This window comes from Bos taurus, chromosome 26, assembly GCF_002263795.3.
Source record: "Bos taurus isolate L1 Dominette 01449 registration number 42190680 breed Hereford chromosome 26, ARS-UCD2.0, whole genome shotgun sequence".
Taxonomy (NCBI): Eukaryota; Metazoa; Chordata; class Mammalia; order Artiodactyla; family Bovidae; genus Bos; species Bos taurus.
Window position 1 is genome coordinate 17464971 of NC_037353.1, and position 8471 is coordinate 17473441.

Genomic DNA, 8471 nt, shown 5'->3' on the forward strand with positions numbered 1-8471 from the left:
ATGGCTGAAAAGTATTACATTCTATATAGGTACCATATATACATTTGTTTCCTTTATCCTCTCATATGTTGATGGACATTTAGGTTGTTTCTATATCTTGGCTAAATAGTGCTGCAGTGTACATTGGGGTGCATGTATCTTTTTCAATTAAGGTTTTATCTGAATATATACCCAGGAGTGGGATTGCAAGATCATATGGCAACTCTGGAACCTCTATCCTGTTCTCCATAGGGGCTGCACCAATTTACATTCCTCCCAACAGTGTAGGACAGTTTCCTTTTCTCCACACCCTCTCCAGCATTTGTTATGTGTAGGCTTTTTAATGATGGCCTTTCTGACTGGTGTGAGGTGGTACCTCATTGTAGTTTTGATTTGCATTTCAGATCCGAGAATTTTTATATCTCTTGATTCTGAGAGTTTCTGAGACCCAGTAACATTCCTGTCCTTCCAGTAGTTGTGTGTTTAACTCTTGCTTTCATTGCAAATGATATCATATCTTAGTATTTTTTCCAATAAATGTATCTTTTTCAAACTAGCTTGTTTGTTTGAAATAAAAAAAGAGACAGTACATACATAATCACTGAAAAAAAAAAGTATTATGCAAGAAGTGAGGGATTTCTCTTTCCATCTTAGTATTCCCATTATACTGAGTAAACTACTCTTAATGTATTTGATTAATATCTTCTCATATTCTTTGTAGGCATGTTACACATATGAAATCATATCATCATATAATTACTTTCATTTACATTTCACTGTTTTACTTAGAAATCTATAGTGTAATTCTTTCTATATTAAGATACATACTCTTTGTGACCCTATGGACTGTAGCCCACTAGGCTCCTTTGTCCAGGGAATTTTCCAGTCAAGAATACTGGAGTGGGTTCTCATTTCCTCCTTCAGGGGATCTTCCCAGGGATCGAACCCACATCTCTTATGTCTCCTGCATAGGCAGGTGGGTTCTTTTCCACTAGCACCACCTGGGAAACCCCAAGATATATACAATATACTTCATATTTTTAATAGGTATGTAATATTCTGTTAGATGGTCATACCCCCAGTTTATTTAATTTCTTATAGATATTCAGAAGATGTTAACAGTTACATGGTATTACAAAACAAAGATATAAAATTCTTTCATTCATTTATTAATTCAGCAAAAATTATGGTGCCCATACTAAGTGCCTGGCAACTTTCTAGGCACGGTAATTTCTATAGTTTCTATTTGTGGGAGGGGAAGAAATAAACAAGAGAACAAGTAAATGTGAGCTAAATAATTTCATCTAGTGATAAGTCTTGTGAAGACAATACAACATGGAGATTTGAAGGAATGAAAAGTTTGGGTACAGAACTTACTGAGTTTGGGGGATCTGGGCCTTTTGCTCATGGGTGACATTTGACATAAATCCTGAGTGATATAAAGGAAGCAGCCCTGTGAGATCCCAGCAGAGGGCACACCAACAGCACAGATCCTATGGGAGTTAAGAGGAGAAGAAATGAGGCCAGAGTATCAATTACAGTTCTCAGTTACAATTAGTAGAAACCAATGTAATAGATAAAGGAGAAAAGGAATTTACTGAAAAATATCTGGCAGCTCACAGAATCTTTAGGATTACCAGACTGACTCAGCAAGATAAACTCCCCCAAATCCTACCACAGAACTGGTCTAGAGGGGATGTGACTGCTGTGACTGCTGGTTATGAACCAGCAGTGAGTGTATGGACCACCAATGACTTGCACCAATGACAATAATTCTACTTCTGGCTCTGAAATTTCAATGTACCTGCCACCATTCCCCCCCTGCCCTGCTGCTGTCTTTATTTGCAATACTAGTTTCTAATTTAAAGCTTGTAGAAATGATACACTCATGTAAATCCTAAATATGTTTCTTTCCACATTTGTAGTGATACTTCTATAGACTAAATTTCTAGAGCTGTAGGGTTTAAAGGGAAGCACATCTAGGTTTTTGATAGGTACTGCTACATCACCTCTCCCTAAAATGTTGTCATGATTTATACTACGAACAGTAGATGAGTATGTCAATTTCCTCAAAGCCATATCAATTCTAGATCTGTGTTTTACGATAGTTTTGTTAATTTGGATCCACCTGGACATGATTCTGGCTGTATGACTTAGTAATTGTGTGTCATTGGGTAAATTAGTCCATTCTCTGAGTTTCCATTACCTTGTAGATATGATATGGAAATAATGACCACATTGCTGAGACTTTTAGTTGTCCCTTGATATCAATTTCCTCTTCTGCACTCATAGAACCCAAATTTTTACTTAGATCTAGAGCCGTCCAGAGTCAATACTAATTTGCCAGTTTCTTTTAGTCATAGCCAGCATTAAAACCTGCAGAATGGGTATCAGCTGTGTGCAATAATATCCTGCAGCTAATAGTGAATCACTTTTTAAAGAAATACTACATCATAAACATTCTTTATTGTACAAAGAATGACACTTGATAGAAAAGCTCAGATATTTATGCTTCCAAGTTAAAGTCATCAAGAACAGACTCAGTGTAAAGAGAATTTTTAAATACCTGGGATGATTTATTTTGCTTACATATTCCTTTTTATTTATACACAGAAGTGATATGTAATTAAGTTCATGTGTAAGTAAATAATAAAAATTATAAGTGATAAGCGTTCAGTTCAGTTGTTCAGTTGTGTCTGACTCTTTGAGACCACATGTACTGCACCATGCCAGCTCCTGGAGTTTGCTCAAATTCATGTCCATCAAGTTGGTGATGCCATTCAACCATCTCATCCTCGACTGTCCCCTTCTCCTCCTGCCTTCAATCCTTCCCAGCATCAGGGTCTTTTCTAATGAGTCAGTTCTTCCCATCAGGTGGCCAAAAGTATTGGAGCTTCAGCTTCAGCATCAGTCCTTCCAATTAATATTCAGGACTGATTTCCTTTAGGATTGATTGGTTTAATCTCCTTGCAGTGCAACGGACTCTCAAGAGTCTTCTCCAATGACATAGTTCAAAAGCATAAGTTCTTCAGTGCTCAGCTTTCTTTATAGTCCAACTCTCACATCCATACATGACTACTGGAAAAACCTTAGCTTTGACTAGATGAACGTTTGTAGGTAAAGTAATGTTTCTGATTTTTAATTTACTGTCTAGGTTTGTCATAGCTTTTCTTCCAAGGAGCAAGCATCTTTTAATTTCATGGCTGCAGTCACCATCTGCAGTGATTTTGGAGCCCAAGAAAATAAAGTCTGTCACTGTTTCCATTGTTTCCCCATCTATTTGCCATAAAGTGACAGGGCCAAATACCATGATCTTGGTTTTTTGAATGTTGAGTTTTAAGCCAGCTTGCCAGCTTCTTCACTCTCCTCTTTCACTTTCATCGAGAGGCTCTTTAATTCTTCTTTGCTTTCTGCCGTAAGGGTGGTGTCATCTGCGTATCTGAGGTTCTTGATATTTCTCCCGGCAATCTTGATTCCAGCTTGTGCTTCCTCCAGCCCAGCGTTTCTCATGATGTATTCTGCATATGAGTTAAATAAGCAGGGTGACAATATACAGACTTGATGTGCTTCTTTTCTTATTTAGAATCAGTCTGTTGTTCCATGTCCAGTTTTAACTGTTGCTTCCTGACCTGCATACAGACTTCTCAGGAGGCAGGTCAGGTGGTCTGGTATTCCCATCTCTTGAAGAATTTTCCACAGTTTATTGTGATCCACACATTCAAAGGCTTTAGCGTAGTCAATGAAGCAGAAGTAGATGTTTTCCTGGCAATCTCTTGCTTTTTCTATGATCCACTGGATGTTGACAGTTTGATCAGTGGTTCCTTTGCCTTTTCTAAATCCAACTTGAATATCTTGAAGTTCTTGGTTCATGTACTGTTGAAGCCTAGCTTGGAGAATTTTGAGCATTACTTTGCTAGTGTGTGAGATGAGTGGAATTGTGCAGTAGTTTGAACATTCTTTGGCATTGCCTTTCTTTGGGATTGGAATGAAAACGGACCTTTTCCAGTCCTGTGGCCACTGCTGAGTTTTCCAAATTTGCTAGCATATTGAGTGCAACACTTTCACAGCATCATTTTTTAGGATTTGAAATAGCTCATCTGGAATTCCATCACCTCCACCAGCTTTGTTCATAGTGATGCCTCCTAAGGCCCTCTTGACTTCACATTTCAGGATGTCTGGCTCTAGGTGAGTGATCACACTATCATGGTTATCTGGGTCATGAAGATATTTTGTATAGTTCTTCTGTGTCTTCTTGCCACCTCTTCTTAGTATCTTCTGCTTCTGTTAGGTCCATACTGTATCTGTCCTTTATTGTGCCCATCTTTGCATGAAATGTTCCCTTGGTATCTCTAATTTTCTTGAAGAGATCTCTATTCTTTCTCATTCTATTATTTTCCTCTATTTCTTTGCACTGATCACTGAGGAAGGCTTTCTATCTCTCCTTGCTATTCTTTGGAACTCTGCAAATAAGCATTGTCACAATTTAATTAGGAATTTTTTTATATTCTTAGATTCAATTAAGAAATAAACAATAATGGTCTCAAATGTCCATTCTTGCCACCTTCTACAGTAATTGAAATTATCCTGTGCCTGTACCAATTAATCTGTATTTGGTGTGGTGTGTCTAGCTCACATGCCTTCAGATTAAGAAAAACAATACTCAGGGAGCTTCATTAAGGTCCTGCATTAAGGAGACTCATACATACCTAGTCCTGATCAAGGTATAAAATTTTGGACTTTGAACTCATGCTGTAATGGGATGAATCTTTTGAGGGTGAGTGTATTTTGCATATGAATGGGACAGAGGATGGAATGTAATAGCCAGCTAACAAGATGGCCTCCAGTTGTTCTAGTCTCTTAGTATTAATACATTTAGGTAGCTCCCTCCCACACTGAATACAGTTGACCTCTATAACTTGCAGGATATTGCTGAAATGAGGGAGTATGACTTCTGAGACTTTGCCATAAAAGACAATGGCTTTCATCTTGTGTTCACTTGGATCAAGTACTTTGGTAGAACCCAGCTGCCATGCCAGGAGGGCACTCAGGCATCCCTAATGGACAGGATCACGTAGCATTGCTTGAACTGAACTGAAGTATTTTTTATTTCTGCACCTTTCTCTGTGTCTCTCTTTCTCCTCTCTCTCTCTCTCTATATGTGTGTGTGTGCTGCTGCTGCTAAGTCACTTCAGTCGTGTCCGACTCTGTGTGACCCCATAGACGTCAGCCCAAGAAGCTCCCTCGTCCCTGGGATTCTCCAGGCAAGAACACTGGAGTGGGTTGCCATTTCCTTCTCCATATGTGTGTGTGTGTGTATATATATATATATATATTTATATATTATAAATATATAAATATATATATTTATAATATATAAAACATATATATATATATTTTTTTTTTTTTTAGAGACCATACTGTGCAATGCGTGCAGGATTTTATTAGTAGTCCCCCAACTAGGGACTGAACCCACACCCCCTGCAGTGGAAGAAAAGAAGAGCCTTAATCACTGGACCTCCAGGGAAGTTTCTGTTTTTAAAAAACATTTTGTTAAAAAATTTTAATGAACTACTCTTAGGACAACAGCTACATAAAAACACCAGTTCTTGGCAGCTATGTTGTGGCAGATGCACTGAAGACAGTTTCTGGGTTGGTACTTGTCTGTCCCTGTGGAGTCATTTTTCTCTGCTCTCCATTTGGAATTGTTACCCCTCTACCTTATCAGCAATATTTTTTTTTAAATATAAAACATTTTTGAAATTTTATGCAGCATTTTTCAGGATTTGTTACTGGGAGATGTCGCTCTACACATAGACTCTACCAAAAATTTTTCAGGAGACGTTCAAATGTTTAAATTCTAAGTGTGTTTTCTCTGAATTCAGATTCACTGTTACTTTTATGAAAACATTGGTGTTTCTTCTAGAAAAGCTGGCCATTGAAGCATGCTTCTATAAAATACAACTCTTGCTACAAATGTGACTATGAAGTTTACAGTGAGAACACTGATTCTGCAAAAAATCATCTCTTTCCAGATAGATATACATGTATGCCTCTTTAAAATGTTGGGTTAAACAAATTTCACATTTTAAGTTTGTGAAATCTCCATATTCTTCAAGAGGAAGAGGGAAATAGCAATCAACATAGCAAACTTTCTATTTTAAGATTATTTATTACTCCGGTCAAAGACTTTCCTAACAATTGGAATATGAATAGGGCAGCATTGAAATGAATATAGATGACTTTCAGTGAAACCTCATTTACATGAGATGAAATTAAAGAATATGCAAACTTACTTGGGGAACTTTCCCAGTGGTTAAGACTCTGCACTCCCAATGCAGGGGGCATGGGTTCAGTCCCTGGTCTGGGAATTAAGATCCTGCATGCCACAGGGTGTGGCCAGAAAATTTAAAAAAGAAACTTCAGTTCAGTCGCTCAGTCATGTCCAACTCTTTGCGACCCCATGAATTGGCAGCACGCCAGGCCTCCCTGTCCATCACCAACTCCCGGAGTTCACTCAAACTCACATCCATTGAGTTGGTGATGCCATCCAGCCATCTCATCCTCTGTCGTCCCCTTCTCCTCCTGCCCCCAGTCCCTCCCAGCATCAGTCTTTTCCAATGAGTCAACTCTTCCCATGAGGTGGCCAAAGTACTGGAGTTTCAGCTTTAGCATCATTCCTTCCAAAGAACATCCAGGGCTGATCTCCTTCAGAATGGACTGGTTGGACCTCCTTGCAGTCCAAGGGACTCTCAAGAGTCTTCTCCAACACCACAGTTCAAAAGCATCAATTCTTCGGCGCTCAGCTTTCTTCACAGTCCAACTCTCACATCCATACATGACCACTGGAAAAACCATAGCCTTGACTAGATGGACTTTTGTTGGCAAAGTAATGTCTCTGCTTTTCAATATGCTATCTAGGTTGGTCATAACTTTCCTTCCAAGGAGTAAGCGTCTTTTAATTTCATGGCTGCAGTCACCATCTGCAGTGATTTTGGAGCCCCCAAAAAATAAAGTCTGCACTGTTTCCACTGTTTCCCCGTCTATTTCCCATGAAGTGATGGAACCAGATGCCACGATCTTCGTTTTCTGAATGTTGAGCTTTAAGCCAACTTTTTCACTCTCCTCTTTCACTTTCATCAAGAGGCTTTTTAGTTCCTCTTCACTTTCTGCCATAAGGGTGGTCTCATCTGCATATCTGAGGTCATTTTCGTCAAGATGGCCGGAGGATATTTCTTCCGGCCATCTTGATTCCAGCTTGTGGTTCTTCCAGCCCAGCGTTTCTCATGATGTACTCTGCATATAAGTTAAATAAGCAGGGTGACAATATACAGCCTTGACGTACTCCTTTTCCTATTTGGAACCAGTCTGTTGTTTCATGTCCAGTTCTAACTGTTGCTTCCTGACCTGCATACAGGTTTCTCAAGAGGCAGGTCAGGTGGTCTGGTATTCCCATCTCTTGAAGAATTTTCCACAGTTTATTGTGATCCACACAGTCAAAGGCTTTGGCATAGTCAATAAAGCAGAAATAGATGTTTTCCTGGAACTCTCTTGCTTTTTTGATGATCCAGCAGATGTTGGCAATTTGATCTCTGCTTCCTCTGCCTTTTCTAAAGCAAGCTTGAACATCCGGAAGTTCACGGTTCAGGTACTGCTTTGGAAATGTTTTCTTTGAAATAAGACTACAGCAATTTGCATATAATAAAAATTACAGACTCAGGGTCATCAAATAGAGATGGCATTATTTGACAGTGAAGGAGAAGAAAAGATTTGACGTGACTTATAACTCCCTTCTTACCATTTTCCATCTTAGAATAATTTACCTTTCTAAAAATTACTAAATGTTGCTTCATTTTTTGTTTTTCATTTTAAATTAAATTTTTATCAATTTTGAGGTGAGTGCTTAGGTATTTTTCAAGAACTTATTTTTGGCTACCACTCTATTTGTATTTAAATGATAGGTTTAATGATTATATTTTCTAAAAATTGTGTTTTGCATGCCATTTTATGACGTTTTTAGGTTATTATATTTGAAATGTATTTATATGTAGTTTCTCTATTTTAAAACTTTTGTTAAACTTGAAAATTTTAAAGAAAATACCCATCCTATACCCATATTTCAATACTATGTGAAGTGAAATACACTCCTATTTATATTGTCATTTTATCCTAGTTTTGGAATTAGGTTGTAGGGTATTGATTCTAGGAAATGTGTTAGGACTTTCTTTATGTCTTAAAATATATTCAAGTTTTCTATCCCATTTCTCTATTCTTAGCTTTTTAAGTGGAGGAGTACATAAATTAGATAAAGTTTGATGGTTTTATTTTCAAATCTATATCCTTACTAATTTTCTTTTGCTTGCCCTATCAGTTTTTGATAAAGGAATTTTGAATTTTCTCTCTATGATTGTGGATTTCTCAGTTTTTTGTTATTTTTTGCTTTAAAAATTCAAATTTAAGTGGTTATGTGTAAGTTTAGAAATGTGATATCTTCT